This window comes from Sesamum indicum, linkage group LG10 (assembly GCF_026168435.1).
Source record: "Sesamum indicum cultivar Baizhima isolate 11 linkage group LG10, ASM2616843v1, whole genome shotgun sequence".
NCBI classification, from domain to species: Eukaryota; Viridiplantae; Streptophyta; class Magnoliopsida; order Lamiales; family Pedaliaceae; genus Sesamum; species Sesamum indicum.
Genome location: NC_142666.1, coordinates 6,528,490 through 6,555,072, shown reverse-complemented (window position 1 = coordinate 6,555,072; position 26,583 = coordinate 6,528,490). Strand labels below are relative to the sequence as shown.

Below are 26,583 nucleotides of genomic sequence, written 5' to 3'. Positions count from 1 at the left end.
ACGTCCCACCTGTCGCTCGCTGCTAGAGCATAAAAGGTTAAAGCGCGCATATCTCAGCGGGTGCGATCATACCAGCACTAATGCATCGGATCCCATCAGAACTCCGAAGTTAAGCGTGCTTGGACGAGAGTAGTACTAGGATGGGTGACCCCCTGGGAAGTCCTCGTGTTGCACCCCTTTTTGCGAAATGCTCCTCCGACCCGTCCAGCTCCCTGCTTTTTCTCGACCGTTCCGCACACCCCAACCCCTGTATATCTCCCCCTGAGACCCCACGGCCGACTCATCACGAATGCGGCCAACGATCGAAAACGCTCCGGAATCCACCGAAAACGGCGAAATTTGGGCCACGAAATGTGGCACAACGGGGCAAGCCCAGCTGTCCACGTCGTGGAGCTCGCGGCGAGCTTCGCGTGCATAGGCTGCTCGCGGCGTGGCTCCACCAGTGCGCAAAGTTACGCCCCCCGGAAGATTCGACGTCCCACCTGTCGCTCCGCTGCTAGAGCATGAAAGGTTAAAGCGCGCATATCTCAGCGGGTGCGATCATACCAGCACTAATGCACCGGATCCCATCAGAACTCCGAAGTTAAGCGTGCTTGGGCGAGAGTAGTACTAGGATGGGTGACCCCCTGGGAAGTCCTCGTGTTGCACCCCTTTTTGCGAAATGCTCCTCCGACCCGTCCAGCTTCCTGCTTTTTCTCGACCGTTCCGCACACCCCAACCCCTGTATATCTCCCCCTGAGACCCCACGGCCGACTCATCACGAATGCGGCCAACGATCGAAAACGCGCCGGAATCCACCGAAAACGGCGAAATTTGGGCCACGAAATGTGGCACAACGGGGCAAGCCCAGCTGTCCACGTCGTGGAGCTCGCGGCGAGCTTCGCGTGCATAGGCTGCTCGCGGCGTGGCTCCACCAGTGCGCAAAGTTACGCCCCCCGGAAGATTCGACGTCCCACCTGTCGCTCCGCTGCTAGAGCATAAAAGGTTAAAGCGCGCATATCTCAGCGGGTGCGATCATACCAGCACTAATGCACCGGATCCCATCAGAACTCCGAAGTTAAGCGTGCTTGGGCGAGAGTAGTACTAGGATGGGTGACCCCCTGGGAAGTCCTCGTGTTGCACCCCTTTTTGCGAAATGCTCCTCCGACCCGTCCAGCTTCCTGCTTTTTCTCGACCGTTCCGCACACCCCAACCCCTGTATATCTCCCCCTGAGACCCCACGGCCGACTCATCACGAATGCGGCCAACGATCGAAAACGCGCCGGAATCCACCGAAAACGGCGAAATTTGGGCCACGAAATGTGGCACAACGGGGCAAGCCCAGCTGTCCACGTCGTGGAGCTCGCGGCGAGCTTCGCGTGCATAGGCTGCTCGCGGCGTGGCTCCACCAGTGCGCAAAGTTACGCCCCCCGGAAGATTCGACGTCCCACCTGTCGCTCCGCTGCTAGAGCATAAAAGGTTAAAGCGCGCATATCTCAGCGGGTGCGATCATACCAGCACTAATGCACCGGATCCCATCAGAACTCCGAAGTTAAGCGTGCTTGGGCGAGAGTAGTACTAGGATGGGTGACCCCCTGGGAAGTCCTCGTATTGCACCCCTTTTTGCGAAATGCTCCTCCGACCCGTCCAGCTTCCTGCTTTTTCTCGACCGTTCCGCACACCCCAACCCCTGTATATCTCCCCCTGAGACCCCACGGCCGACTCATCACGAATGCGGCCAACGATCGAAAACGCACCGGAATCCACCGAAAACAGCGAAATTTGGGCCACGAAATGTGGCACAACGGGGCAAGCCCAGCTGTCCACGTCGTGGAGCTCGCGGCGAGCTTCGCGTGCATAGGCTGCTCGCGGCGTGGCTCCACCAGTGCGCAAAGTTACGCCCCCCGGAAGATTCGACGTCCCACCTGTCGCTCCGCTGCTAGAGCATAAAAGGTTAAAGCGCGCATATCTCAGCGGGTGCGATCATACCAGCACTAATGCACCGGATCCCATCAGAACTCCGAAGTTAAGCGTGCTTGGGCGAGAGTAGTACTAGGATGGGTGACCCCCTGGGAAGTCCTCGTGTTGCACCCCTTTTTGCGAAATGCTCCTCCGACCCGTCCAGCTTCCTGCTTTTTCTCGACCGTTCCGCACACCCCAACCCCTGTATATCTCCCCCTGAGACCCCACGGCCGACTCATCACGAATGCGGCCAACGATCGAAAACGCACCGGAATCCACCGAAAACGGCAAAATTTGGGCCACGAAATGTGGCACAACGGGGCAAGCCCAGCTGTCCACGTCGTGGAACTCGCGGCGAGCTTCGCGTGCATAGGCTGCTCGCGGCGTGGCTCCACCAGTGCGCAAAGTTACGCCCCCCGGAAGATTCGACGTCCCACCTGTCGCTCCGCTGCTAGAGCATAAAAGGTTAAAGCGCGCATATCTCAGCGGGTGCGATCATACCAGCACTAATGCACCGGATCCCATCAGAACTCCGAAGTTAAGCGTGCTTGGGCGAGAGTAGTACTAGGATGGGTGACCCCCTGGGAAGTCCTCGTGTTGCACCCCTTTTTGCGAAATGCTCCTCCGACCCGTCCAGCTTCCTATTTTTTCTCGACCGTTCCGCACACCCTAACCCCTGTATATCTCCCCCTGAGACCCCACGGCGGACTCATCACGAATGCGGCCAACGATCGAAAACGCGCCGGAATCCACCGAAAACGGCGAAATTTGGGCCACGAAATGTGGCACAACGGGGCAAGCCCAGCTGTCCACGTCGTGGAGCTCGCGGCGAGCTTCGCGTGCATAGGCTGCTCGCGGCGTGGCTCCACCAGTGCGCAAAGTTACGCCCCCCGGAAGATTCGACGTCCCACCTGTCGCTCCGCTGCTAGAGCATAAAAGGTTAAAGCGCGCATATCTCAGCGGGTGCGATCATACCAGCACTAATGCACCGGATCCCATCAGAACTCCGAAGTTAAGCGTGCTTGGGCGAGAGTAGTACTAGGATGGGTGACCCCCTGGGAAGTCCTCGTGTTGCACCTCTTTTTGCGAAATGCTCCTCCGACCCGTCCAGCTCCCTGCTTTTTCTCGACCGTTCCGCACACCCCAACCCCTGTATATCTCCCCCTGAGACCCCACGGCCGACTCATCACGAATGCGGCCAACGATCGAAAACGCTCCGGAATCCACCGAAAACGGCGAAATTTGGGCCACGAAATGTGGCACAACGGGGCAAGCCCAGCTGTCCACGTCGTGGAGCTCGCGGCGAGCTTCGCGTGCATAGGCTGCTCGCGGCGTGGCTCCACCAGTGCGCAAAGTTACGCCCCCCGGAAGATTCGACGTCCCACCTGTCGCTCCGCTGCTAGAGCATGAAAGGTTAAAGCGCGCATATCTCAGCGGGTGCGATCATACCAGCACTAATGCACCGGATCCCATCAGAACTCCGAAGTTAAGCGTGCTTGGGCGAGAGTAGTACTAGGATGGGTGACCCCCTGGGAAGTCCTCGTGTTGCACCCCTTTTTGCGAAATGCTCCTCCGACCCGTCCAGCTTCCTGCTTTTTCTCGACCGTTCCGCACACCCCAACCCCTGTATATCTCCCCCTGAGACCCCACGGCCGACTCATCACGAATGCGGCCAACGATCGAAAACGCGCCGAAATCCACCGAAAACGGCGAAATTTGGGCCACGAAATGTGGCACAACGGGGCAAGCCCAGCTGTCCACGTCGTGGAGCTCGCGGCGAGCTTCGCGTGCATAGGCTGCTCGTGGCGTGGCTCCACCAGTGCGCAAAGTTACGCCCCCCGGAAGATTCGACGTCCCACCTGTCGCTCCGCTGCTAGAGCATAAAAGGTTAAAGCGCGCATATCTCAGCAGGTGCGATCATACCAGCACTAATGCACCGGATCCCATCAGAACTCCGAAGTTAAGCGTGCTTGGGCGAGAGTAGTACTAGGATGGGTGACCCCCTGGGAAGTCCTCGTGTTGCACCCCTTTTTGCGAAATGCTCCTCCGACCCGTCCAGCTCCCTGCTTTTTCTCGACCGTTCCGCACACCCCAACCCCTGTATATCTCCCCCTGAGACCCCACGGCCGACTCATCACGAATGCGGCCAACGATCGAAAACGCTCCGGAATCCACCGAAAACGGCGAAATTTGGGCCACGAAATGTGGCACAACGGGGCAAGCCCAGCTGTCCACGTCGTGGAGCTCGCGGCGAGCTTCGCGTGCATAGGCTGCTCGCGGCGTGGCTCCACCAGTGCGCAAAGTTACGCCCCCCGGAAGATTCAACGTCCCACCTATCGCTCCGCTGCTAGAGCATAAAAGGTTAAAGCGCGCATATCTCAGCGGGTGCGATCATACCAGCACTAATGCACCGGATCCCATCAGAACTCCGAAGTTAAGCGTGCTTGGGCGAGAGTAGTACTAGGATGGGTGACCCCCTGGGAAGTCCTCGTGTTGCACCCCTTTTTGCGAAATGCTCCTCCGACCCGTCCAGCTTCCTGCTTTTTCTCGACCGTTCCGCACACCCCAACCCCTGTATATCTCCCCCTGAGACCCCACGGCCGACTCATCACGAATGCGGCCAACGATCGAAAACGCGCCGGAATCCACCGAAAACGGCGAAATTTGGGCCACGAAATGTGGCACAACGGGGCAAGCCCAGCTGTCCACGTCGTGGAGCTCGCGGCGAGCTTCGCGTGCATAGGCTGCTCGCGGCGTGGCTCCACCAGTGCGCAAAGTTACGCCCCCCGGAAGATTCGACGTCCCACCTGTCGCTCCGCTGCTAGAGCATAAAAGGTTAAAGCGCGCATATCTCAGCGGGTGCGATCATACCAGCACTAATGCACCGGATCCCATCAGAACTCCGAAGTTAAGCGTGCTTGGGCGAGAGTAGTACTAGGATGGGTGACCCCCTGGGAAGTCCTCGTATTGCACCCCTTTTTGCGAAATGCTCCTCCGACCCGTCCAGCTTCCTGCTTTTTCTCGACCGTTCCGCACACCCCAACCCCTGTATATCTCCCCCTGAGACCCCACGGCCGACTCATCACGAATGCGGCCAACGATCGAAAACGCGCCGGAATCCACCGAAAACAGCGAAATTTGGGCCACGAAATGTGGCACAACGGGGCAAGCCCAGCTGTCCACGTCGTGGAGCTCGCGGCGAGCTTCGCGTGCATAGGCTGCTCGCGGCGTGGCTCCACCAGTGCGCAAAGTTACGCCCCCCGGAAGATTCGACGTCCCACCTGTCGCTCCGCTGCTAGAGCATAAAAGGTTAAAGCGCGCATATCTCAGCGGGTGCGATCATACCAGCACTAATGCACCGGCTCCCATCAGAACTCCGAAGTTAAGCGTGCTTGGGCGAGAGTAGTACTAGGATGGGTGACCCCCTGGGAAGTCCTCGTGTTGCACCCCTTTTTGCGAAATGCTCCTCCGACCCGTCCAGCTTCCTGCTTTTTCTCGACCGTTCCGCACACCCCAACCCCTGTATATCTCCCCCTGAGACCCCACGGCCGACTCATCACGAATGCGGCCAACGATCGAAAACGCACCGGAATCCACCGAAAACGGCAAAATTTGGGCCACGAAATGTGGCACAACGGGGCAAGCCCAACTGTCCACGTCGTGGAACTCGCGGCGAGCTTCGCGTGCATAGGCTGCTCGCGGCGTGGCTCCACCAGTGCGCAAAGTTACGCCCCCCGGAAGATTCGACGTCCCACCTGTCGCTCCGCTGCTAGAGCATAAAAGGTTAAAGCGCGCATATCTCAGCGGGTGCGATCATACCAGCACTAATGCACCGGATCCCATCAGAACTCCGAAGTTAAGCGTGCTTGGGCGAGAGTAGTACTAGGATGGGTGACCCCCTGGGAAGTCCTCGTGTTGCACCCCTTTTTGCGAAATGCTCCTCCGACCCGTCCAGCTTCCTATTTTTTCTCGACCGTTCCGCACACCCCAACCCCTGTATATCTCCCCCTGAGACCCCACGGCGGACTCATCACGAATGCGGCCAACGATCGAAAACGCGCCGGAATCCACCGAAAACGGCGAAATTTGGGCCACGAAATGTGGCACAACGGGGCAAGCCCAGCTGTCCACGTCGTGGAGCTCGCGGCGAGCTTCGCGTGCATAGGCTGCTCGCGGCGTGGCTCCACCAGTGCGCAAAGTTACGCCCCCCGGAAGATTCGACGTCCCACCTGTCGCTCCGCTGCTAGAGCATAAAAGGTTAAAGCGCGCATATCTCAGCGGGTGCGATCATACCAGCACTAATGCACCGGATCCCATCAGAACTCCGAAGTTAAGCGTGCTTGGGCGAGAGTAGTACTAGGATGGGTGACCCCCTGGGAAGTCCTCGTGTTGCACCCCTTTTTGCGAAATGCTCCTCCGACCCGTCCAGCTCCCTGCTTTTTCTCGACCGTTCCGCACACCCCAACCCCTGTATATCTCCCCCTGAGACCCCACGGCCGACTCATCACGAATGCGGCCAACGATCGAAAACGCACCGGAATCCACCGAAAACGGCAAAATTTGGGCCACGAAATGTGGCACAACGGGGCAAGCCCAGCTGTCCACGTCGTGGAACTCGCGGCGAGCTTCGCGTGCATAGGCTGCTCGCGGCGTGGCTCCACCAGTGCGCAAAGTTACGCCCCCCGGAAGATTCGACGTCCCACCTGTCGCTCCGCTGCTAGAGCATAAAAGGTTAAAGCGCGCATATCTCAGCGGGTGCGATCATACCAGCACTAATGCACCGGATCCCATCAGAACTCCGAAGTTAAGCGTGCTTGGGCGAGAGTAGTACTAGGATGGGTGACCCCCTGGGAAGTCCTCGTGTTGCACCCCTTTTTGCGAAATGCTCCTCCGACCCGTCCAGCTTCCTATTTTTTCTCGACCGTTCCGCACACCCCAACCCCTGTATATCTCCCCCTGAGACCCCACGGCGGACTCATCACGAATGCGGCCAACGATCGAAAACGCGCCGGAATCCACCGAAAACGGCGAAATTTGGGCCACGAAATGTGGCACAACGGGGCAAGCCCAGCTGTCCACGTCGTGGAGCTCGCGGCGAGCTTCGCGTGCATAGGCTGCTCGCGGCGTGGCTCCACCAGTGCGCAAAGTTACGCCCCCCGGAAGATTCGACGTCCCACCTGTCGCTCCGCTGCTAGAGCATAAAAGGTTAAAGCGCGCATATCTCAGCGGGTGCGATCATACCAGCACTAATGCACCGGATCCCATCAGAACTCCGAAGTTAAGCGTGCTTGGGCGAGAGTAGTACTAGGATGGGTGACCCCCTGGGAAGTCCTCGTGTTGCACCCCTTTTTGCGAAATGCTCCTCCGACCCGTCCAGCTCCCTGCTTTTTCTCGACCGTTCCGCACACCCCAACCCCTGTATATCTCCCCCTGAGACCCCACGGCCGACTCATCACGAATGCGGCCAACGATCGAAAACGCTCCGGAATCCACCGAAAACGGCGAAATTTGGGCCACGAAATGTGGCACAACGGGGCAAGCCCAGCTGTCCACGTCGTGGAGCTCGCGGCGAGCTTCGCGTGCATAGGCTGCTCGCGGCGTGGCTCCACCAGTGCGCAAAGTTACGCCCCCCGGAAGATTCGACGTCCCACCTGTCGCTCCGCTGCTAGAGCATGAAAGGTTAAAGCGCGCATATCTCAGCGGGTGCGATCATACCAGCACTAATGCACCGGATCCCATCAGAACTCCGAAGTTAAGCGTGCTTGGGCGAGAGTAGTACTAGGATGGGTGACCCCCTGGGAAGTCCTCGTGTTGCACCCCTTTTTGCGAAATGCTCCTCCGACCCGTCCAGCTTCCTGCTTTTTCTCGACCGTTCCGCACACCCCAACCCCTGTATATCTCCCCCTGAGACCCCAGGCCGACTCATCACGAATGCGGCCAACGATCGAAAACGCGCCGAAATCCACCGAAAACGGCGAAATTTGGGCCACGAAATGTGGCACAACGGGGCAAGCCCAGCTGTCCACGTCGTGGAGCTCGCGGCGAGCTTCGCGTGCATAGGCTGCTCGCGGCGTGGCTCCACCAGTGCGCAAAGTTACGCCCCCCGGAAGATTCGACGTCCCACCTGTCGCTCCGCTGCTAGAGCATAAAAGGTTAAAGCGCGCATATCTCAGCAGGTGCGATCATACCAGCACTAATGCACCGGATCCCATCAGAACTCCGAAGTTAAGCGTGCTTGGGCGAGAGTAGTACTAGGATGGGTGACCCCCTGGGAAGTCCTCGTGTTGCACCCCTTTTTGCGAAATGCTCCTCCGACCCGTCCAGCTTCCTGCTTTTTCTCGACCGTTCCGCACACCCCAACCCCTGTATATCTCCCCCTGAGACCCCACGGCCGACTCATCACGAATGCGGCCAACGATCGAAAACGCGCCGGAATCCACCGAAAACGGCGAAATTTGGGCCACGAAATGTGGCACAACGGGGCAAGCCCAGCTGTCCACATCGTGGAGCTCGCGGCGAGCTTCGCGTGCATAGGCTGCTCGCGGCGTGGCTCCACCAGTGCGCAAAGTTACGCCCCCCGGAAAATTCGACGTCACACCTGTCGCTCCGCTGCTAGAGCATAAAAGGTTAAAGCGCGCATATCTCAGCGGGTGCGATCATACCAGCACTAATGCACCGGATCCCATCAGAACTCCGAAGTTAAGCGTGCTTGGGCGAGAGTAGTACTAGGATGGGTGACCCCCTGGGAAGTCCTCGTGTTGCACCCCTTTTTGCGAAATGCTCCTCCGACCCGTCCAGCTTCCTGCTTTTTCTCGACCGTTCCGCACACCCCAACCCCTGTATATCTCCCCCTGAGACCCCACGGCCGACTCATCACGAATGCGGCCAACGATCGAAAACGCGCCGGAATCCACCGAAAACGGCGAAATTTGGGCCACGAAATGTGGCACAACGGGGCAAGCCCAGCTGTCCACGTCGTGGAGCTCGCGGCGAGCTTCGCGTGCATAGGCTGCTCGCGGCGTGGCTCCACCAGTGCGCAAAGTTACGCCCCCCGGAAGATTCGACGTCCCACCTGTCGCTCCGCTGCTAGAGCATAAAAGGTTAAAGCGCGCATATCTCAGCGGGTGCGATCATACCAGCACTAATGCACCGGATCCCATCAGAACTCCGAAGTTAAGCGTGCTTGGGCGAGAGTAGTACTAGGATGGGTGACCCCCTGGGAAGTCCTCGTGTTGCACCCCTTTTTGCGAAATGCTCCTCCGACCCGTCCAGCTTCCTGCTTTTTCTCGACCGTTCCGCACACCCCAACCCCTGTATATCTCCCCCTGAGACCCCACGGCCGACTCATCACGAATGCGGCCAACGATCGAAAACGCGCCGGAATCCACCGAAAACGGCGAAATTTGGGCCACGAAATGTGGCACAACGGGGCAAGCCCAGCTGTCCACGTCGTGGAGCTCGCGGCGAGCTTCGCGTGCATAGGCTGCTCGCGGCGTGGCTCCACCAGTGCGCAAAGTTACGCCCCCCGGAAGATTCGACGTCCCACCTGTCGCTCCGCTGCTAGAGCATAAAAGGTTAAAGCGCGCATATCTCAGCGGGTGCGATCATACCAGCACTAATGCACCGGATCCCATCAGAACTCCGAAGTTAAGCGTGCTTTGGCGAGAGTAGTACTAGGATGGGTGACCCCCTGGGAAGTCCTCGTATTGCACCCCTTTTTGCGAAATGCTCCTCCGACCCGTCCAGCTTCCTGCTTTTTCTCGACCGTTCCGCACACCCCAACCCCTGTATATCTCCCCTGAGACCCCACGGCCGACTCATCACGAATGCGGCCAACGATCGAAAACGCGCCGGAATCCACCGAAAACAGCGAAATTTGGGCCACGAAATGTGGCACAACGGGGCAAGCCCAGCTGTCCACGTCGTGGAGCTCGCGGCGAGCTTCGCGTGCATAGGCTGCTCGCGGCGTGGCTCCACCAGTGCGCAAAGTTACGCCCCCCGGAAGATTCGACGTCCCACCTGTCGCTCCGCTGCTAGAGCATAAAAGGTTAAAGCGCGCATATCTCAGCGGGTGCGATCATACCAGCACTAATGCACCGGATCCCATCAGAACTCCGAAGTTAAGCGTGCTTGGGCGAGAGTAGTACTAGGATGGGTGACCCCCTGGGAAGTCCTCGTGTTGCACCCCTTTTTGCGAAATGCTCCTCCGACCCGTCCAGCTTCCTGCTTTTTCTCGACCGTTCCGCACACCCCAACCCCTGTATATCTCCCCCTGAGACCCCACGGCCGACTCATCACGAATGCGGCCAACGATCGAAAACGCGCCGGAATCCACCGAAAACGGCGAAATTTGGGCCACGAAATGTGGCACAACGGGGCAAGCCCAGCTGTCCACATCGTGGAGCTCGCGGCGAGCTTCGCGTGCATAGGCTGCTCGCGGCGTGGCTCCACCAGTGCGCAAAGTTACGCCCCCCGGAAGATTCGACGTCCCACCTGTCGCTCCGCTGCTAGAGCATAAAAGGTTAAAGCGCGCATATCTCAGCGGGTGCGATCATACCAGCACTAATGCACCGGATCCCATCAGAACTCCGAAGTTAAGCGTGCTTGGGCGAGAGTAGTACTAGGATGGGTGACCCCCTGGGAAGTCCTCGTGTTGCACCCCTTTTTGCGAAATGCTCCTCCGACCCGTCCAGCTTCCTGCTTTTTCTCGACCGTTCCGCACACCCCAACCCCTGTATATCTCCCCCTGAGACCCCACGGCCGACTCATCACGAATGCGGCCAACGATCGAAAACGCGCCGGAATCCACCGAAAACGGCGAAATTTGGGCCACGAAATGTGGCACAACGGGGCAAGCCCAGCTGTCCACGTCGTGGAGCTCGCGGCGAGCTTCGCGTGCATAGGCTGCTCGCGGCGTGGCTCCACCAGTGCGCAAAGTTACGCCCCCCAGAAGATTCGACGTCCCACCTGTCGCTCCGCTGCTAGAGCATAAAAGGTTAAAGCGCGCATATCTCAGCGGGTGCGATCATACCAGTACTAATGCACCGGATCCCATCAGAACTCCGAAGTTAAGCGTGTTTGGGCGAGAGTAGTACTAGGATGGGTGACCCCCTGGGAAGTCCTCGTGTTGCACCCCTTTTTGCGAAATGCTCCTCCGACCCGTCCAGCTTCCTGCTTTTTCTCGACCGTTCCGCACACCCCAACCCCTGTATATCTCCCCCTGAGACCCCACGGCCGACTCATCACGAATGCGGCCAACGATCGAAAACGCGCCGGAATCCACCGAAAACGGCGAAATTTGGGCCACGAAATGTGGCACAACGGGGCAAGCCCAGCTGTCCACGTCGTGGAGCTCGCGGCGAGCTTCGCGTGCATAGGCTGCTCGCGGCGTGGCTCCACCAGTGCGCAAAGTTACGCCCCCGGAAGATTCGACGTCCCACCTGTCGCTCCGCTGCTAGAGCATAAAAGGTTAAAGCGCGCATATCTCAGCGGGTGCGATCATACCAGCACTAATGCACCGGATCCCATCAGAACTCCGAAGTTAAGCGTGCTTGGGCGAGAGTAGTACTAGGATGGGTGACCCCCTGGGAAGTCCTCGTGTTGCACCCCTTTTTGCGAAATGCTCCTCCGACCCGTCCAGCTTCCTGCTTTTTCTCGACCGTTCCGCACACCCCAACCCCTGTATATCTCCCCCTGAGACCCCACGGCCGACTCATCACGAATGCGGCCAACGATCGAAAACGCGCCGGAATCCACCGAAAACGGCGAAATTTGGGCCACGAAATGTGGCACAACGGGGCAAGCCCAGCTGTCCACGTCGTGGAGCTCGCGGCGAGCTTCGCGTGCATAGGCTGCTCGCGGCGTGGCTCCACTAGTGCGCAAAGTTACGCCCCCCGGAAGATTCGACGTCCCACCTGTCGCTCCGCTGCTAGAGCATAAAAGGTTAAAGCGCGCATATCTCAGCGGGTGCGATCATACTAGCACTAATGCACCGGATCCCATCAGAACTCCGAAGTTAAGCGTGCTTGGGCGAGAGTAGTACTAGGATGGGTGACCCCCTGGGAAGTCCTCGTGTTGCACCCCTTTTTGCGAAATGCTCCTCCGACCCGTCCAGCTTCCTGCTTTTTCTCGACCGTTCCGCACACCCCAACCCCTGTATATCTCCCCCTGAGACCCCACGGCCGACTCATCACGAATGCGGCCAACGATCGAAAACGCGCCGGAATCCACCGAAAACGGCGAAATTTGGGCCACGAAATGTGGCACAACGAGGCAAGCCCAGCTCTCCACGTCGTGGAGCTCGCGGCGAGCTTCGCGTGCATAGGCTGCTCGCGGCGTGGCTCCACCAGTGCGCAAAGTTACGCCCCCCGGAAGATTCAACGTCCCACCTGTCGCTCCGCTGCTAGAGCATAAAAGGTTAAAGCGCGCATATCTCAGCGGGTGCGATCATACCAGCACTAATGCACCGGATCCCATCAGAACTCCGAAGTTAAGCGTGCTTGGGCGAGAGTAGTACTAGGATGGGTGACCCCCTGGGAAGTCCTCGTGTTGCACCCCTTTTTGCGAAATGCTCCTCCGACCCGTCCAGCTTCCTGCTTTTTCTCGACCGTTCCGCACACCCCAACCCCTGTATATCTCCCCCTGAGACCCCACGGCCGACTCATCACGAATGCGGCCAACGATCGAAAACGCGCCGGAATCCACCGAAAACGGCGAAATTTGGGCCACGAAATGTGGCACAACGGGGCAAGCCCAGCTGTCCACGTCGTGGAGCTCGCGGCGAGCTTCGCGTGCATAGGCTGCTCGCGGCGTGGCTCCACCAGTGCGCAAAGTTACGCCCCCGGAAGATTCGACGTCCCACCTGTCGCTCCGCTGCTAGAGCATAAAAGGTTAAAGCGCGCATATCTCAGCGGGTGCGATCATACCAGCACTAATGCACCGGATCCCATCAGAACTCCGAAGTTAAGCGTGCTTGGGCGAGAGTAGTACTAGGATGGGTGACCCCCTGGGAAGTCCTCGTGTTGCACCCCTTTTTGCGAAATGCTCCTCCGACCCGTCCAGCTTCCTGCTTTTTCTCGACCGTTCCGCACACCCCAACCCCTGTATATCTCCCCCTGAGACCCCACGGCCGACTCATCACGATTGCGGCCAACGATCGAAAACGCGCCGGAATCCACCGAAAACGGCGAAATTTGGGCCACGAAATGTGGCACAACGGGGCAAGCCCAGCTGTCCACGTCGTGGAGCTCGCGGTGAGCTTCGCGTGCATAGGCTGCTCGCGGCGTGGCTCCACCAGTGCGCAAAGTTACGCCCCCCGGAAGATTCGACGTCCCACCTGTCGCTCCGCTGCTAGAGCATAAAAGGTTAAAGCGCGCATATCTCAGCGGGTGCGATCATACCAGCACTAATGCACCGGATCCCATCAGAACTCCGAAGTTAAGCGTGCTTGGGCGAGAGTAGTACTAGGATGGGTGACCCCCTGGGAAGTCCTCGTGTTGCACCCCTTTTTGCGAAATGCTCCTCCGACCCGTCCAGCTTCCTGCTTTTTCTCGACCGTTTCGCACACCCCAACCCCTGTATATCTCCCCCTGAGACCCCACGGCCGACTCATCACGAATGCGGCCAACGATCGAAAACGCGCCGGAATCCACCGAAAACGGCGAAATTTGGGCCACGAAATGTGGCACAACGGGGCAAGCCCAGCTGTCCACGTCGTGGAGCTCGCGGCGAGCTTCGCGTGCATAGGCTGCTCGCGGCGTGGCTCCACCAGTGCGCAAAGTTACGCCCCCCGGAAGATTCGACGTCCCACCTGTCGCTCCGCTGCTAGAGCATAAAAGGTTAAAGCGCGCATATCTCAGCGGGTGCGATCATACCAGCACTAATGCACCGGATCCCATCAGAACTCCGAAGTTAAGCGTGCTTGGGCGAGAGTAGTACTAGGATGGGTGACCCCCTGGGAAGTCCTCGTGTTGCACCCCTTTTTGCGAAATGCTCCTCCGACCCGTCCAGCTTCCTGCTTTTTCTCGACCGTTCCGCACACCCCAACCCCTGTATATCTCCCCCTGAGACCCCACGGCCGACTCATCACGAATGCGGCCAACGATCGAAAACGCGCCGGAATCCACCGAAAACGGCGAAATTTGGGCCACGAAATGTGGCACAACGGGGCAAGCCCAGCTGTCCACGTCGTGGAGCTCGCGGCGAGCTTCGCGTGCATAGGCTGCTCGCGGCGTGGCTCCACCAGTGCGCAAAGTTACGCCCCCCGGAAGATTCGACGTCCCACCTGTCGCTCCGCTGCTAGAGCATAAAAGGTTAAAGCGCGCATATCTCAGCGGGTGCGATCATACCAGCACTAATGCACCGGATCCCATCAGAACTCCGAAGTTAAGCGTGCTTGGGCGAGAGTAGTACTAGGATGGGTGACCCCCTGGAAAGTCCTCGTGTTGCACCCCTTTTTGCGAAATGCTCCTCCGACCCGTCCAGCTTCCTGCTTTTTCTCGACCGTTCCGCACACCCCAACCCCTGTATATCTCCCCCTGAGACCCCACGGCCGACTCATCACGAATGCGGCCAACGATCGAAAACGCGCCGGAATCCACCGAAAACGGCGAAATTTGGGCCACGAAATGTGGCACAACGGGGCAAGCCCAGCTGTCCACGTCGTGGAGCTCGCGGCGAGCTTCGCGTGCATAGGCTGCTCGCGGCGTGGCTCCACCAGTGCGCAAAGTTACGCCCCCCGGAAGATTCGACGTCCCACCTGTCGCTCCGCTGCTAGAGCATAAAAGGTTAAAGCGCGCATATCTCAGCGGGTGCGATCATACCAGCACTAATGCACCGGATCCCATCAGAACTCCGAAGTTAAGCGTGCTTGGGCGAGAGTAGTACTAGGATGGGTGACCCCCTGGGAAGTCCTCGTGTTGCACCCCTTTTTGCGAAATGCTCCTCCGACCCGTCCAGCTTCCTGCTTTTTCTCGACCGTTCCGCACACCCCAACCCCTGTATATCTCCCCCTGAGACCCCACGGCCGACTCATCACGAATGCGGCCAACGATCGAAAACGCGCCGGAATCCACCGAAAACGGCGAAATTTGGGCCACGAAATGTGGCACAACGGGGCAAGCCCAGCTGTCCACGTCGTGGAGCTCGCGGCGAGCTTCGCGTGCATAGGCTGCTCGCGGCGTGGCTCCACCAGTGCGCAAAGTTACGCCCCCCGGAAGATTCGACGTCCCACCTGTCGCTCCGCTGCTAGAGCATAAAAGGTTAAAGCGCGCATATCTCAGCGGGTGCGATCATACCAGCACTAATGCACCGGATCCCATCAGAACTCCGAAGTTAAGCGTGCTTGGGCGAGAGTAGTACTAGGATGGGTGACCCCCTGGGAAGTCCTCGTGTTGCACCCCTTTTTGCGAAATGCTCCTCCGACCCGTCCAGCTTCCTGCTTTTTCTCGACCGTTCCGCACACCCCAACCCCTGTATATCTCCCCCTGAGACCCCACGGCCGACTCATCACGAATGCGGCCAACGATCGAAAACGCGCCGGAATCCACCGAAAACGGCGAAATTTGGGCCACGAAATGTGGCACAACGGGGCAAGCCCAGCTGTCCACGTCGTGGAGCTCGCGGCGAGCTTCGCGTGCATAGGCTGCTCGCGGCGTGGCTCCACCAGTGCGCAAAGTTACGCCCCCCGGAAGATTCGACGTCCCACCTGTCGCTCCGCTGCTAGAGCATAAAAGGTTAAAGCGCGCATATCTCAGCGGGTGCGATCATACCAGCACTAATGCACCGGATCCCATCAGAACTCCGAAGTTAAGCGTGCTTGGGCGAGAGTAGTACTAGGATGGGTGACCCCCTGGGAAGTCCTCGTGTTGCACCCTTTTTGCGAAATGCTCCTCCGACCCGTCCAGCTTCCTGCTTTTTCTCGACCGTTCCGCACACCCCAACCCCTGTATATCTCCCCCTGAGACCCCACGGCCGACTCATCACGAATGCGGCCAACGATCGAAAACGCGCCGGAATCCACCGAAAACGGCGAAATTTGGGCCACGAAATGTGGCACAACGGGGCAAGCCCAGCTGTCCACGTCGTGGAGCTCGCGGCGAGCTTCGCGTGCATAGGCTGCTCGCGGCGTGGCTCCACCAGTGCGCAAAGTTACGCCCCCCGGAAGATTCGACGTCCCACCTGTCGCTCCGCTGCTAGAGCATAAAAGGTTAAAGCGCGCATATCTCAGCGGGTGCGATCATACCAGCACTAATGCACCGGATCCCATCAGAACTCCGAAGTTAAGCGTGCTTGGGCGAGAGTAGTACTAGGATGGGTGACCCCCTGGGAAGTCCTCGTGTTGCACCCCTTTTTGCGAAATGCTCCTCCGACCCGTCCAGCTTCCTGCTTTTTCTCGACCGTTCCGCACACCCCAACCCCTGTATATCTCCCCCTGAGACCCCACGGCCGACTCATCACGAATGCGGCCAACGATCGAAAACGCGCCGGAATCCACCGAAAACGGCGAAATTTGGGCCACGAAATGTGGCACAACGGGGCAAGCCCAGCTGTCCACGTCGTGGAGCTCGCGGCGAGCTTCGCGTGCATAGGCTGCTCGCGGCGTGGCTCCACCAGTGCGCAAAGTTACGCCCCCCGGAAGATTCGACGTCCCACCTGTCGCTCCGCTGCTAGAGCATAAAAGGTTAAAGCGCGCATATCTCAGCGGGTGCGATCATACCAGCACTAATGCACCGGATCCCATCAGAACTCCGAAGTTAAGCGTGCTTGGGCGAGAGTAGTACTAGGATGGGTGACCCCCTGGGAAGTCCTCGTGTTGCACCCCTTTTTGCGAAATGCTCCTCCGACCCGTCCAGCTTCCTGCTTTTTCTCGACCGTTCCGCACACCCCAACCCCTGTATATCTCCCCCTGAGACCCCACGGCCGACTCATCACGAATGCGGCCAACGATCGAAAACGCGCCGGAATCCACCGAAAACGGCGAAATTTGGGCCACGAAATGTGGCACAACGGGGCAAGCCCAGCTGTCCACGTCGTGGAGCTCGCGGCGAGCTTCGCGTGCATAGGCTGCTCGCGGCGTGGCTCCACCAGTGCGCAAAGTTACGCCCCCCGGAAGATTCGACGTCCCACCTGTCGCTCCGCTGCTAGAGCATAAAAGGTTAAAGCGCGCATATCTCAGCGGGTGCGATCATACCAGCACTAATGCACCGGATCCCATCAGAACTCCGAAGTTAAGCGTGCTTGGGCGAGAGTAGTACTAGGATGGGTGACCCCCTGGGAAGTCCTCGTGTTGCACCCCTTTTTGCGAAATGCTCCTCCGACCCGTCCAGCTTCCTGCTTTTTCTCGACCGTTCCGCACACCCCAACCCCTGTATATCTCCCCCTGAGACCCCACGGCCGACTCATCACGAATGCGGCCAACGATCGAAAACGCGCCGGAATCCACCGAAAACGGCGAAATTTGGGCCACGAAATGTGGCACAACGGGGCAAGCCCAGCTGTCCACGTCGTGGAGCTCGCGGCGAGCTTCGCGTGCATAGGCTGCTCGCGGCGTGGCTCCACCAGTGCGCAAAGTTACGCCCCCCGGAAGATTCGACGTCCCACCTGTCGCTCCGCTGCTAGAGCATAAAAGGTTAAAGCGCGCATATCTCAGCGGGTGCGATCATACCAGCACTAATGCACCGGATCCCATCAGAACTCCGAAGTTAAGCGTGCTTGGGCGAGAGTAGTACTAGGATGTGTGACCCCCTGGGAAGTCCTCGTATTGCACCCCTTTTTGCGAAATGCTCCTCCGACCCGTCCAGCTTCCTGCTTTTTCTCGACCGTTCCGCACGCCCCAACCCCTGTATATCTCCCCCTGAGACCCCACGGCCGACTCATCACGAATGCGGCCAACGATCGAAAACGCGCCGGAATCCACCGAAAACAGCGAAATTTGGGCCACGAAATGTGGCACAACGGGGCAAGCCCAGCTGTCCACGTCGTGGAGCTCGCGGCGAGCTTTGCGTGCATAGGCTGCTCGCGGCGTGGCTCCACCAGTGCGCAAAGTTACGCCCCCCGGAAGATTCGACGTCCCACCTGTCGCTCCGCTGCTAGAGCATAAAAGGTTAAAGCGCGCATATCTCAGCGGGTGCGATCATACCAGCACTAATGCACCGGATCCCATCAGAACTCCGAAGTTAAGCGTGCTTGGGCGAGAGTAGTACTAGGATGGGTGACCCCCTGGGAAGTCCTCGTGTTGCACCCCTTTTTGCGAAATGCTCCTCCGACCCGTCCAGCTTCCTGCTTTTTCTCGACCGTTCCGCACACCCCAACCCCTGTATATCTCCCCCTGAGACCCCACGGCCGACTCATCACGAATGCGGCCAACGATCGAAAACGCACCGGAATCCACCGAAAACGGCAAAATTTGGGCCACGAAATGGGGCACAACGGGGCAAGCCCAGCTGTCCACGTCGTGGAACTCGCGGCGAGCTTCGCGTGCATAGGCTGCTCGCGGCGTGGCTCCACCAGTGCGCAAAGTTACGCCCCCCGGAAGATTCGACGTCCCACCTGTCGCTCCGCTGCTAGAGCATAAAAGGTTAAAGCGCGCATATCTCAGCGGGTGCGATCATACCAGCACTAATGCACCGGATCCCATCAGAACTCCGAAGTGAAGCGTGCTTGGGCGAGAGTAGTACTAGGATGGGTGACCCCCTGGGAAGTCCTCGTGTTGCACCCCTTTTTGCGAAATGCTCCTCCGACCCGTCCAGCTTCCTATTTTTTCTCGACCGTTCCGCACACCCCAACCCCTGTATATCTCCCCCTGAGACCCCACGGCGGACTCATCACGAATGCGGCCAACGATCGAAAACGCGCCGGAATCCACCGAAAACGGCGAAATTTGGGCCACGAAATGTGGCACAACGGGGCAAGCCCAGCTGTCCACGTCGTGGAGCTCGCGGCGAGCTTCGCGTGCATAGGCTGCTCGCGGCGTGGCTCCACCAGTGCGCAAAGTTACGCCCCCCGGAAGATTCGACGTCCCACCTGTCGCTCCGCTGCTAGAGCATAAAAGGTTAAAGCGCGCATATCTCAGCGGGTGCGATCATACCAGCACTAATGCACCGGATCCCATCAGAACTTCGAAGTTAAGCGTGCTTGGGCGAGAGTAGTACTAGGATGGGTGACCCCCTGGGAAGTCCTCGTGTTGCACCCCTTTTTGCGAAATGCTCCTCCGACCCGTCCAGCTCCCTGCTTTTTCTCGACCGTTCCGCACACCCCAACCCCTGTATATCTCCCCCTGAGACCCCACGGCCGACTCATCACGAATGCGGCCAACGATCGAAAACGCTCCGGAATCCACCGAAAACGGCGAAATTTGGGCCACGAAATGTGGCACAACGGGGCAAGCCCAGCTGTCCACGTCGTGGAGCTCGCGGCGAGCTTCGCGTGCATAGGCTGCTCGCGGCGTGGCTCCACCAGTGCGCAAAGTTACGCCCCCCGGAAGATTCGACGTCCCACCTGTCGCTCCGCTGCTAGAGCATGAAAGGTTAAAGCGCGCATATCTCAGCGGGTGCGATCATACCAGCACTAATGCACCGGATCCCATCAGAACTCCGAAGTTAAGCGTGCTTGGGCGAGAGTAGTACTAGGATGGGTGACCCCCTGGGAAGTCCTCGTGTTGCACCCCTTTTTGCGAAATGCTCCTCCGACCCGTCCAGCTTCCTGCTTTTTCTCGACCGTTCCGCACACCCCAACCCCTGTATATCTCCCCCTGAGACCCCACGGCCGACTCATCACGAATGCGGCCAACGATCGAAAACGCGCCGGAATCCACCGAAAACGGCGAAATTATGGCCACGAAATGTGGCATAAGGGGGCAAGCCCAGCTGTCCACGTCGTGGAGCTCGCGGCGAGCTTCGCGTGCATAGGCTGCTCGCGGCGTGGCTCCACCAGTGCGCAAAGTTACGCCCCCCGGAAGATTCGACGTCCCACCTGTCGCTCCGCTGCTAGAGCATAAAAGGTTAAAGCGCGCATATCTCAGCGGGTGCGATCATACCAGCACTAATGCACCGGATCCCATCAGAACTCCGAAGCTAAGCGTGCTTGGGCGAGAGTAGTACTAGGATGGGTGACCCCCTGGGAAGTCCTCGTGTTGCACCCCTTTTTGCGAAATGCTCCTCCGACCCGTCCAGCTTCCTGCTTTTTCTCGACCGTTCCGCACACCCCAACCCCTGTATATCTCCCCCTGAGACCCCACGGCCGACTCATCACGAATGCGGCCAACGATCGAAAACGCGCCGGAATCCACCGAAAACAGCGAAATTTGGGCCACGAAATGTGGCACAACGGGGCAAGCCCAGCTGTCCACGTCGTGGAGCTCGCGGCGAGCTTTGCGTGCATAGGCTGCTCGCGGCGTGGCTCCACCAGTGCGCAAAGTTACGCCCCCCGGAAGATTCGACGTCCCACCTGTCGCTCCGCTGCTAGAGCATAAAAGGTTAAAGCGCGCATATCTCAGCGGGTGCGATCATACCAGCACTAATGCACCGGATCCCATCAGAACTCCGAAGTTAAGCGTGCTTGGGCGAGAGTAGTACTAGGATGGGTGACCCCCTGGGAAGTCCTCGTGTTGCACCCCTTTTTGCGAAATGCTCCTCCGACCCGTCCAGCTTCCTGCTTTTTCTCGACCGTTCCGCACACCCCAACCCCTGTATATCTCCCCCTGAGACCCCACGGCCGACTCATCACGAATGCGGCCAACGATCGAAAACGCACCGGAATCCACCGAAAACGGCAAAATTTGGGCCACGAAATGGGGCACAACGGGGCAAGCCCAGCTGTCCACGTCGTGGAACTCGCGGCGAGCTTCGCGTGCATAGGCTGCTCGCGGCGTGGCTCCACCAGTGCGCAAAGTTACGCCCCCCGGAAGATTCGACGTCCCACCTGTCGCTCCGCTGCTAGAGCATAAAAGGTTAAAGCGCGCATATCTCAGCGGGTGCGATCATACCAGCACTAATGCACCGGATCCCATCAGAACTCCGAAGTTAAGCGTGCTTGGGCGAGAGTAGTACTAGGATGGGTGACCCCCTGGGAAGTCCTCGTGTTGCACCCCTTTTTGCGAAATGCTCCTCCGACCCGTCCAGCTTCCTATTTTTTCTCGACCGTTCCGCACACCCCAACCCCTGTATATCTCCCCCTGAGACCCCACGGCGGACTCATCACGAATGCGGCCAACGATCGAAAACGCGCCGGAATCCACCGAAAACGGCGAAATTTGGGCCACGAAATGTGGCACAACGGGGCAAGCCCAGCTGTCCACGTCGTGGAGCTCGCGGCGAGCTTCGCGTGCATAGGCTGCTCGCGGCGTGGCTCCACCAGTGCGCAAAGTTACGCCTCCCGGAAGATTCGACGTCCCACCTGTCGCTCCGCTGCTAGAGCATAAAAGGTTAAAGCGCGCATATCTCAGCGGGTGCGATCATACCAGCACTAATGCACCGGATCCCATCAGAACTCCGAAGTTAAGCGTGCTTGGGCGAGAGTAGTACTAGGATGGGTGACCCCCTGGGAAGTCCTCGTGTTGCACCCCTTTTTGCGAAATGCTCCTCCGACCCGTCCAGCTCCCTGCTTTTTCTCGACCGTTCCGCACACCCCAACCCCTGTATATCTCCCCCTGAGACCCCACGGCCGACTCATCACGAATGCGGCCAACGATCGAAAACGCTCCGGAATCCACCGAAAACGGCGAAATTTGGGCCACGAAATGTGGCACAACGGGGCAAGCCCAGCTGTCCACGTCGTGGAGCTCGCGGCGAGCTTCGCGTGCATAGGCTGCTCGCGGCGTGGCTCCACCAGTGCGCAAAGTTACGCCCCCCGGAAGATTCGACGTCCCACCTGTCGCTCCGCTGCTAGAGCATGAAAGGTTAAAGCGCGCATATCTCAGCGGGTGCGATCATACCAGCACTAATGCACCGGATCCCATCAGAACTCCGAAGTTAAGCGTGCTTGGGCGAGAGTAGTACTAGGATGGGTGACCCCCTGGGAAGTCCTCGTGTTGCACCCCTTTTTGCGAAATGCTCCTCCGACCCGTCCAGCTTCCTGCTTTTTCTCGACCGTTCCGCACACCCCAACCCCTGTATATCTCCCCCTGAGACCCCACGGCCGACTCATCACGAATGCGGCCAACGATCGAAAACGCGCCGGAATCCACCGAAAACGGCGAAATTTGGGCCACGAAATGTGGCACAAGGGGGCAAGCCCAGCTGTCCACGTCGTGGAGCTCGCGGCGAGCTTCGCGTGCATAGGCTGCTCGCGGCGTGGCTCCACCAGTGCGCAAAGTTACGCCCCCCGGAAGATTCGACGTCCCACCTGTCGCTCCGCTGCTAGAGCATAAAAGGTTAAAGCGCGCATATCTCAGCGGGTGCGATCATACCAGCACTAATGCACCGGATCCCATCAGAACTCCGAAGCTAAGCGTGCTTGGGCGAGAGTAGTACTAGGATGGGTGACCCCCTGGGAAGTCCTCGTGTTGCACCCCTTTTTGCGAAATGCTCCTCCGACCCGTCCAGCTTCCTATTTTTTCTCGACCGTTCCGCACACCCCAACCCCTGTATATCTCCCCCTGAGACCCCACGGCGGACTCATCACGAATGCGGCCAACGATCGAAAACGCGCCGGAATCCACCGAAAATGGCGAAATTTGGGCCACGAAATGTGGCACAACGGGGCAAGCCCAGCTGTCCACGTCGTGGAGCTCGCGGCGAGCTTCGCGTGCATAGGCTGCTCGCGGCGTGGCTCCACCAGTGCGCAAAGTTACGCCCCCCGGAAGATTCGACGTCCCACCTGTCGCTCGCTGCTAGAGCATAAAAGGTTAAAGCGCGCATATCTCAGCGGGTGCGATCATACCAGCACTAATGCACCGGATCCCATCAGAACTCCGAAGTTAAGCGTGCTTGGACGAGAGTAGTACTAGGATGGGTGACCCCCTGGGAAGTCCTCGTGTTGCACCCCTTTTTGCGAAATGCTCCTCCGACCCGTCCAGCTCCCTGCTTTTTCTCGACCGTTCCGCACACCCCAACCCCTGTATATCTCCCCCTGAGACCCCACGGCCGACTCATCACGAATGCGGCCAACGATCGAAAACGCTCCGGAATCCACCGAAAACGGCGAAATTTGGGCCACGAAATGTGGCACAACGGGGCAAGCCCAGCTGTCCACGTCGTGGAGCTCGCGGCGAGCTTCGCGTGCATAGGCTGCTCGCGGCGTGGCTCCACCAGTGCGCAAAGTTACGCCCCCCGGAAGATTCGACGTCCCACCTGTCGCTCCGCTGCTAGAGCATGAAAGGTTAAAGCGCGCATATCTCAGCGGGTGCGATCATACCAGCACTAATGCACCGGATCCCATCAGAACTCCGAAGTTAAGCGTGCTTGGGCGAGAGTAGTACTAGGATGGGTGACCCCCTGGGAAGTCCTCGTGTTGCACCCCTTTTTGCGAAATGCTCCTCCGACCCGTCCAGCTTCCTGCTTTTTCTCGACCGTTCCGCACACCCCAACCCCTGTATATCTCCCCCTGAGACCCCACGGCCGACTCATCACGAATGCGGCCAACGATCGAAAACGCGCCGGAATCCACCGAAAACGGCGAAATTTGGGCCACGAAATGTGGCACAACGGGGCAAGCCCAGCTGTCCACGTCGTGGAGCTCGCGGCGAGCTTCGCGTGCATAGGCTGCTCGCGGCGTGGCTCCACCAGTGCGCAAAGTTACGCCCCCCGGAAGATTCGACGTCCCACCTGTCGCTCCGCTGCTAGAGCATAAAAGGTTAAAGCGCGCATATCTCAGCGGGTGCGATCATACCAGCACTAATGCACCGGATCCCATCAGAACTCCGAAGTTAAGCGTGCTTGGGCGAGAGTAGTACTAAGATGGGTGACCCCCTGGGAAGTCCTCGTGTTGCACCCCTTTTTGCGAAATGCTCCTCCGACCCGTCCAGCTTCCTGCTTTTTCTCGACCGTTCCGCACACCCCAACCCCTGTATATCTCCCCCTGAGACCCCACGGCCGACTCATCACGAATGCGGCCAACGATCGAAAACGCGCCGGAATCCACCGAAAACGGCGAAATTTGGGCCACGAAATGTGGCACAACGGGGCAAGCCCAGCTGTCCACTTCGTGGAGCTCGCGGCGAGCTTCGCGTGCATAGGCTGCTCGCGGCGTGGCTCCACCAGTGCGCAAAGTTACGCCCCCCGGAAGATTCGACGTCCCACCTGTCGCTCCGCTGCTAGAGCATAAAAGGTTAAAGCGCGCATATCTCAGCGGGTGCGATCATACCAGCACTAATGCACCGGATCCCATCAGAACTCCGAAGTTAAGCGTGCTTGGGCGAGAGTAGTACTAGGATGGGTGACCCCCTGGGAAGTCCTCGTATTGCACCCCTTTTTGCGAAATGCTCCTCCGACCCGTCCAGCTTCCTGCTTTTTCTCGACCGTTCCGCACACCCCAACCCCTGTATATCTCCCCCTGAGACCCCACGGCCGACTCATCACGAATGCGGCCAACGATCGAAAACGCACCGGAATCCACCGAAAACAGCGAAATTTGGGCCACGAAATGTGGCACAACGGGGCAAGCCCAGCTGTCCACGTCGTGGAGCTCGCGGCGAGCTTCGCGTGCATAGGCTGCTCGCGGCGTGGCTCCACCAGTGCGCAAAGTTACGCCCCCCGGAAGATTCGACGTCCCACCTGTCGCTCCGCTGCTAGAGCATAAAAGGTTAAAGCGCGCATATCTCAGCGGGTGCGATCATACCAGCACTAATGCACCGGATCCCATCAGAACTCCGAAGTTAAGCGTGCTTGGGCGAGAGTAGTACTAGGATGGGTGACCCCCTGGGAAGTCCTCGTGTTGCACCCCTTTTTGCGAAATGCTCCTCCGACCCGTCCAGCTTCCTGCTTTTTCTCGACCGTTCCGCACACCCCAACCCCTGTATATCTCCCCCTGAGACCCCACGGCCGACTCATCACGAATGCGGCCAACGATCGAAAACGCACCGGAATCCACCGAAAACGGCAAAATTTGGGCCACGAAATGTGGCACAACGGGGCAAGCCCAGCTGTCCACGTCGTGGAACTCGCGGCGAGCTTCGCGTGCATAGGCTGCTCGCGGCGTGGCTCCACCAGTGCGCAAAGTTACGCCCCCCGGAAGATTCGACGTCCCACCTGTCGCTCCGCTGCTAGAGCATAAAAGGTTAAAGCGCGCATATCTCAGCGGGTGCGATCATACCAGCACTAATGCACCGGATCCCATCAGAACTCCGAAGTTAAGCGTGCTTGGGCGAGAGTAGTACTAGGATGGGTGACCCCCTGGGAAGTCCTCGTGTTGCACCCCTTTTTGCGAAATGCTCCTCCGACCCGTCCAGCTTCCTATTTTTTCTCGACCGTTCCGCACACCCTAACCCCTGTATATCTCCCCCTGAGACCCCACGGCGGACTCATCACGAATGCGGCCAACGATCGAAAACGCGCCGGAATCCACCGAAAACGGCGAAATTTGGGCCACGAAATGTGGCACAACGGGGCAAGCCCAGCTGTCCACGTCGTGGAGCTCGCGGCGAGCTTCGCGTGCATAGGCTGCTCGCGGCGTGGCTCCACCAGTGCGCAAAGTTACGCCCCCCGGAAGATTCGACGTCCCACCTGTCGCTCCGCTGCTAGAGCATAAAAGGTTAAAGCGCGCATATCTCAGCGGGTGCGATCATACCAGCACTAATGCACCGGATCCCATCAGAACTCCGAAGTTAAGCGTGCTTGGGCGAGAGTAGTACTAGGATGGGTGACCCCCTGGGAAGTCCTCGTGTTGCACCTCTTTTTGCGAAATGCTCCTCCGACCCGTCCAGCTCCCTGCTTTTTCTCGACCGTTCCGCACACCCCAACCCCTGTATATCTCCCCCTGAGACCCCACGGCCGACTCATCACGAATGCGGCCAACGATCGAAAACGCTCCGGAATCCACCGAAAACGGCGAAATTTGGGCCACGAAATGTGGCACAACGGGGCAAGCCCAGCTGTCCACGTCGTGGAGCTCGCGGCGAGCTTCGCGTGCATAGGCTGCTCGCGGCGTGGCTCCACCAGTGCGCAAAGTTACGCCCCCCGGAAGATTCGACGTCCCACCTATCGCTCCGCTGCTAGAGCATAAAAGGTTAAAGCGCGCATATCTCAGCGGGTGCGATCATACCAGCACTAATGCACCGGATCCCATCAGAACTCCGAAGTTAAGCGTGCTTGGGCGAGAGTAGTACTAGGATGGGTGACCCCCTGGAAAGTCCTCGTGTTGCACCCCTTTTTGCGAAATGCTCCTCCGACCCGTCCAGCTTCCTGCTTTTTCTCGACCGTTCCGCACACCCCAACCCCTGTATATCTCCCCCTGAGACCCCACGGCCGACTCATCACGAATGCGGCCAACGATCGAAAACGCGCCGGAATCCACCGAAAACGGCGAAATTTGGGCCACGAAATGTGGCACAACGGGGCAAGCCCAGCTGTCCACGTCGTGGAGCTCGCGGCGAGCTTCGCGTGCATAGGCTGCTCGCGGCGTGGCTCCACCAGTGCGCAAAGTTACGCCCCCCGGAAGATTCGACGTCCCACCTGTCGCTCCGCTGCTAGAGCATAAAAGGTTAAAGCG

The 26,583-nt window shown here is 59.0% G+C and overlaps 56 non-coding genes across 56 annotated transcripts; all 56 read left to right on the top strand.

Moving 5' to 3' along the window:
• Positions 1–58: 58 nt before the first annotated feature.
• Positions 59–177, top strand: LOC148786477 (5S ribosomal RNA). Its single transcript, XR_016062126.1, has one exon. It is a non-coding gene; the product is annotated as a 5S ribosomal RNA (ribosomal RNA).
• A 355-nt stretch (positions 178–532) lies between these two features.
• Positions 533–651, top strand: LOC148786476 (5S ribosomal RNA). Its single transcript, XR_016062643.1, has one exon. It is a non-coding gene; the product is annotated as a 5S ribosomal RNA (ribosomal RNA).
• Positions 652–1,006: 355 nt separating this feature from the next.
• LOC148786475 (5S ribosomal RNA) lies at positions 1,007–1,125 on the top strand. The gene has a single exon (XR_016062642.1). It is a non-coding gene; the product is annotated as a 5S ribosomal RNA (ribosomal RNA).
• Positions 1,126–1,480: 355 nt separating this feature from the next.
• Positions 1,481–1,599, top strand: LOC148786474 (5S ribosomal RNA). Its single transcript, XR_016062398.1, has one exon. It is a non-coding gene; the product is annotated as a 5S ribosomal RNA (ribosomal RNA).
• Positions 1,600–1,954: 355 nt separating this feature from the next.
• On the top strand, positions 1,955–2,073 carry LOC148786473 (5S ribosomal RNA). The gene has a single exon (XR_016062641.1). It is a non-coding gene; the product is annotated as a 5S ribosomal RNA (ribosomal RNA).
• Positions 2,074–2,428: 355 nt separating this feature from the next.
• On the top strand, positions 2,429–2,547 carry LOC148786472 (5S ribosomal RNA). Its single transcript, XR_016062640.1, has one exon. It is a non-coding gene; the product is annotated as a 5S ribosomal RNA (ribosomal RNA).
• A 355-nt stretch (positions 2,548–2,902) lies between these two features.
• Positions 2,903–3,021, top strand: LOC148786471 (5S ribosomal RNA). The gene has a single exon (XR_016068269.1). It is a non-coding gene; the product is annotated as a 5S ribosomal RNA (ribosomal RNA).
• A 355-nt stretch (positions 3,022–3,376) lies between these two features.
• On the top strand, positions 3,377–3,495 carry LOC148786470 (5S ribosomal RNA). The gene has a single exon (XR_016062639.1). It is a non-coding gene; the product is annotated as a 5S ribosomal RNA (ribosomal RNA).
• A 355-nt stretch (positions 3,496–3,850) lies between these two features.
• On the top strand, positions 3,851–3,969 carry LOC148786469 (5S ribosomal RNA). The gene has a single exon (XR_016061775.1). It is a non-coding gene; the product is annotated as a 5S ribosomal RNA (ribosomal RNA).
• Positions 3,970–4,324: 355 nt separating this feature from the next.
• On the top strand, positions 4,325–4,443 carry LOC148786468 (5S ribosomal RNA). The gene has a single exon (XR_016062638.1). It is a non-coding gene; the product is annotated as a 5S ribosomal RNA (ribosomal RNA).
• Positions 4,444–4,798: 355 nt separating this feature from the next.
• On the top strand, positions 4,799–4,917 carry LOC148786467 (5S ribosomal RNA). Its single transcript, XR_016062387.1, has one exon. It is a non-coding gene; the product is annotated as a 5S ribosomal RNA (ribosomal RNA).
• A 355-nt stretch (positions 4,918–5,272) lies between these two features.
• On the top strand, positions 5,273–5,391 carry LOC148786466 (5S ribosomal RNA). Its single transcript, XR_016062095.1, has one exon. It is a non-coding gene; the product is annotated as a 5S ribosomal RNA (ribosomal RNA).
• A 355-nt stretch (positions 5,392–5,746) lies between these two features.
• Positions 5,747–5,865, top strand: LOC148786465 (5S ribosomal RNA). The gene has a single exon (XR_016062637.1). It is a non-coding gene; the product is annotated as a 5S ribosomal RNA (ribosomal RNA).
• Positions 5,866–6,220: 355 nt separating this feature from the next.
• LOC148786464 (5S ribosomal RNA) lies at positions 6,221–6,339 on the top strand. The gene has a single exon (XR_016062635.1). It is a non-coding gene; the product is annotated as a 5S ribosomal RNA (ribosomal RNA).
• Positions 6,340–6,694: 355 nt separating this feature from the next.
• LOC148786463 (5S ribosomal RNA) lies at positions 6,695–6,813 on the top strand. Its single transcript, XR_016062634.1, has one exon. It is a non-coding gene; the product is annotated as a 5S ribosomal RNA (ribosomal RNA).
• Positions 6,814–7,168: 355 nt separating this feature from the next.
• On the top strand, positions 7,169–7,287 carry LOC148786462 (5S ribosomal RNA). Its single transcript, XR_016062632.1, has one exon. It is a non-coding gene; the product is annotated as a 5S ribosomal RNA (ribosomal RNA).
• A 355-nt stretch (positions 7,288–7,642) lies between these two features.
• Positions 7,643–7,761, top strand: LOC148786461 (5S ribosomal RNA). Its single transcript, XR_016062631.1, has one exon. It is a non-coding gene; the product is annotated as a 5S ribosomal RNA (ribosomal RNA).
• A 354-nt stretch (positions 7,762–8,115) lies between these two features.
• LOC148786460 (5S ribosomal RNA) lies at positions 8,116–8,234 on the top strand. Its single transcript, XR_016061774.1, has one exon. It is a non-coding gene; the product is annotated as a 5S ribosomal RNA (ribosomal RNA).
• Positions 8,235–8,589: 355 nt separating this feature from the next.
• LOC148786459 (5S ribosomal RNA) lies at positions 8,590–8,708 on the top strand. Its single transcript, XR_016062630.1, has one exon. It is a non-coding gene; the product is annotated as a 5S ribosomal RNA (ribosomal RNA).
• A 355-nt stretch (positions 8,709–9,063) lies between these two features.
• LOC148786458 (5S ribosomal RNA) lies at positions 9,064–9,182 on the top strand. The gene has a single exon (XR_016062628.1). It is a non-coding gene; the product is annotated as a 5S ribosomal RNA (ribosomal RNA).
• Positions 9,183–9,537: 355 nt separating this feature from the next.
• On the top strand, positions 9,538–9,656 carry LOC148786457 (5S ribosomal RNA). The gene has a single exon (XR_016062094.1). It is a non-coding gene; the product is annotated as a 5S ribosomal RNA (ribosomal RNA).
• Positions 9,657–10,010: 354 nt separating this feature from the next.
• On the top strand, positions 10,011–10,129 carry LOC148786456 (5S ribosomal RNA). The gene has a single exon (XR_016062627.1). It is a non-coding gene; the product is annotated as a 5S ribosomal RNA (ribosomal RNA).
• A 355-nt stretch (positions 10,130–10,484) lies between these two features.
• Positions 10,485–10,603, top strand: LOC148786455 (5S ribosomal RNA). The gene has a single exon (XR_016062626.1). It is a non-coding gene; the product is annotated as a 5S ribosomal RNA (ribosomal RNA).
• A 355-nt stretch (positions 10,604–10,958) lies between these two features.
• Positions 10,959–11,077, top strand: LOC148786454 (5S ribosomal RNA). The gene has a single exon (XR_016061926.1). It is a non-coding gene; the product is annotated as a 5S ribosomal RNA (ribosomal RNA).
• A 354-nt stretch (positions 11,078–11,431) lies between these two features.
• On the top strand, positions 11,432–11,550 carry LOC148786453 (5S ribosomal RNA). Its single transcript, XR_016062625.1, has one exon. It is a non-coding gene; the product is annotated as a 5S ribosomal RNA (ribosomal RNA).
• A 355-nt stretch (positions 11,551–11,905) lies between these two features.
• On the top strand, positions 11,906–12,024 carry LOC148786452 (5S ribosomal RNA). The gene has a single exon (XR_016068416.1). It is a non-coding gene; the product is annotated as a 5S ribosomal RNA (ribosomal RNA).
• Positions 12,025–12,379: 355 nt separating this feature from the next.
• Positions 12,380–12,498, top strand: LOC148786451 (5S ribosomal RNA). Its single transcript, XR_016062624.1, has one exon. It is a non-coding gene; the product is annotated as a 5S ribosomal RNA (ribosomal RNA).
• A 354-nt stretch (positions 12,499–12,852) lies between these two features.
• LOC148786450 (5S ribosomal RNA) lies at positions 12,853–12,971 on the top strand. Its single transcript, XR_016062621.1, has one exon. It is a non-coding gene; the product is annotated as a 5S ribosomal RNA (ribosomal RNA).
• Positions 12,972–13,326: 355 nt separating this feature from the next.
• Positions 13,327–13,445, top strand: LOC148786449 (5S ribosomal RNA). The gene has a single exon (XR_016062620.1). It is a non-coding gene; the product is annotated as a 5S ribosomal RNA (ribosomal RNA).
• Positions 13,446–13,800: 355 nt separating this feature from the next.
• Positions 13,801–13,919, top strand: LOC148786448 (5S ribosomal RNA). Its single transcript, XR_016062619.1, has one exon. It is a non-coding gene; the product is annotated as a 5S ribosomal RNA (ribosomal RNA).
• Positions 13,920–14,274: 355 nt separating this feature from the next.
• On the top strand, positions 14,275–14,393 carry LOC148786447 (5S ribosomal RNA). Its single transcript, XR_016061872.1, has one exon. It is a non-coding gene; the product is annotated as a 5S ribosomal RNA (ribosomal RNA).
• A 355-nt stretch (positions 14,394–14,748) lies between these two features.
• LOC148786446 (5S ribosomal RNA) lies at positions 14,749–14,867 on the top strand. The gene has a single exon (XR_016062618.1). It is a non-coding gene; the product is annotated as a 5S ribosomal RNA (ribosomal RNA).
• A 355-nt stretch (positions 14,868–15,222) lies between these two features.
• On the top strand, positions 15,223–15,341 carry LOC148786445 (5S ribosomal RNA). The gene has a single exon (XR_016062617.1). It is a non-coding gene; the product is annotated as a 5S ribosomal RNA (ribosomal RNA).
• A 355-nt stretch (positions 15,342–15,696) lies between these two features.
• LOC148786444 (5S ribosomal RNA) lies at positions 15,697–15,815 on the top strand. The gene has a single exon (XR_016068050.1). It is a non-coding gene; the product is annotated as a 5S ribosomal RNA (ribosomal RNA).
• Positions 15,816–16,169: 354 nt separating this feature from the next.
• LOC148786443 (5S ribosomal RNA) lies at positions 16,170–16,288 on the top strand. The gene has a single exon (XR_016062616.1). It is a non-coding gene; the product is annotated as a 5S ribosomal RNA (ribosomal RNA).
• Positions 16,289–16,643: 355 nt separating this feature from the next.
• LOC148786442 (5S ribosomal RNA) lies at positions 16,644–16,762 on the top strand. The gene has a single exon (XR_016062615.1). It is a non-coding gene; the product is annotated as a 5S ribosomal RNA (ribosomal RNA).
• A 355-nt stretch (positions 16,763–17,117) lies between these two features.
• LOC148786441 (5S ribosomal RNA) lies at positions 17,118–17,236 on the top strand. The gene has a single exon (XR_016062614.1). It is a non-coding gene; the product is annotated as a 5S ribosomal RNA (ribosomal RNA).
• Positions 17,237–17,591: 355 nt separating this feature from the next.
• Positions 17,592–17,710, top strand: LOC148786440 (5S ribosomal RNA). Its single transcript, XR_016062122.1, has one exon. It is a non-coding gene; the product is annotated as a 5S ribosomal RNA (ribosomal RNA).
• Positions 17,711–18,065: 355 nt separating this feature from the next.
• On the top strand, positions 18,066–18,184 carry LOC148786439 (5S ribosomal RNA). The gene has a single exon (XR_016062613.1). It is a non-coding gene; the product is annotated as a 5S ribosomal RNA (ribosomal RNA).
• Positions 18,185–18,539: 355 nt separating this feature from the next.
• Positions 18,540–18,658, top strand: LOC148786438 (5S ribosomal RNA). The gene has a single exon (XR_016068263.1). It is a non-coding gene; the product is annotated as a 5S ribosomal RNA (ribosomal RNA).
• A 355-nt stretch (positions 18,659–19,013) lies between these two features.
• LOC148786437 (5S ribosomal RNA) lies at positions 19,014–19,132 on the top strand. Its single transcript, XR_016061822.1, has one exon. It is a non-coding gene; the product is annotated as a 5S ribosomal RNA (ribosomal RNA).
• A 355-nt stretch (positions 19,133–19,487) lies between these two features.
• On the top strand, positions 19,488–19,606 carry LOC148786436 (5S ribosomal RNA). Its single transcript, XR_016062612.1, has one exon. It is a non-coding gene; the product is annotated as a 5S ribosomal RNA (ribosomal RNA).
• Positions 19,607–19,961: 355 nt separating this feature from the next.
• On the top strand, positions 19,962–20,080 carry LOC148786435 (5S ribosomal RNA). Its single transcript, XR_016068065.1, has one exon. It is a non-coding gene; the product is annotated as a 5S ribosomal RNA (ribosomal RNA).
• A 355-nt stretch (positions 20,081–20,435) lies between these two features.
• On the top strand, positions 20,436–20,554 carry LOC148786434 (5S ribosomal RNA). The gene has a single exon (XR_016062609.1). It is a non-coding gene; the product is annotated as a 5S ribosomal RNA (ribosomal RNA).
• Positions 20,555–20,909: 355 nt separating this feature from the next.
• On the top strand, positions 20,910–21,028 carry LOC148786433 (5S ribosomal RNA). Its single transcript, XR_016062608.1, has one exon. It is a non-coding gene; the product is annotated as a 5S ribosomal RNA (ribosomal RNA).
• A 355-nt stretch (positions 21,029–21,383) lies between these two features.
• Positions 21,384–21,502, top strand: LOC148786432 (5S ribosomal RNA). The gene has a single exon (XR_016062607.1). It is a non-coding gene; the product is annotated as a 5S ribosomal RNA (ribosomal RNA).
• Positions 21,503–21,857: 355 nt separating this feature from the next.
• On the top strand, positions 21,858–21,976 carry LOC148786431 (5S ribosomal RNA). The gene has a single exon (XR_016062606.1). It is a non-coding gene; the product is annotated as a 5S ribosomal RNA (ribosomal RNA).
• Positions 21,977–22,331: 355 nt separating this feature from the next.
• LOC148786430 (5S ribosomal RNA) lies at positions 22,332–22,450 on the top strand. Its single transcript, XR_016068064.1, has one exon. It is a non-coding gene; the product is annotated as a 5S ribosomal RNA (ribosomal RNA).
• Positions 22,451–22,804: 354 nt separating this feature from the next.
• Positions 22,805–22,923, top strand: LOC148786429 (5S ribosomal RNA). The gene has a single exon (XR_016068409.1). It is a non-coding gene; the product is annotated as a 5S ribosomal RNA (ribosomal RNA).
• Positions 22,924–23,278: 355 nt separating this feature from the next.
• Positions 23,279–23,397, top strand: LOC148786428 (5S ribosomal RNA). Its single transcript, XR_016062605.1, has one exon. It is a non-coding gene; the product is annotated as a 5S ribosomal RNA (ribosomal RNA).
• Positions 23,398–23,752: 355 nt separating this feature from the next.
• Positions 23,753–23,871, top strand: LOC148786427 (5S ribosomal RNA). The gene has a single exon (XR_016068091.1). It is a non-coding gene; the product is annotated as a 5S ribosomal RNA (ribosomal RNA).
• Positions 23,872–24,226: 355 nt separating this feature from the next.
• Positions 24,227–24,345, top strand: LOC148786426 (5S ribosomal RNA). Its single transcript, XR_016062376.1, has one exon. It is a non-coding gene; the product is annotated as a 5S ribosomal RNA (ribosomal RNA).
• Positions 24,346–24,700: 355 nt separating this feature from the next.
• LOC148786425 (5S ribosomal RNA) lies at positions 24,701–24,819 on the top strand. The gene has a single exon (XR_016062604.1). It is a non-coding gene; the product is annotated as a 5S ribosomal RNA (ribosomal RNA).
• A 355-nt stretch (positions 24,820–25,174) lies between these two features.
• On the top strand, positions 25,175–25,293 carry LOC148786424 (5S ribosomal RNA). Its single transcript, XR_016062603.1, has one exon. It is a non-coding gene; the product is annotated as a 5S ribosomal RNA (ribosomal RNA).
• Positions 25,294–25,648: 355 nt separating this feature from the next.
• LOC148786423 (5S ribosomal RNA) lies at positions 25,649–25,767 on the top strand. Its single transcript, XR_016068268.1, has one exon. It is a non-coding gene; the product is annotated as a 5S ribosomal RNA (ribosomal RNA).
• Positions 25,768–26,122: 355 nt separating this feature from the next.
• On the top strand, positions 26,123–26,241 carry LOC148786422 (5S ribosomal RNA). Its single transcript, XR_016061871.1, has one exon. It is a non-coding gene; the product is annotated as a 5S ribosomal RNA (ribosomal RNA).
• Positions 26,242–26,583: the final 342 nt, after the last annotated feature.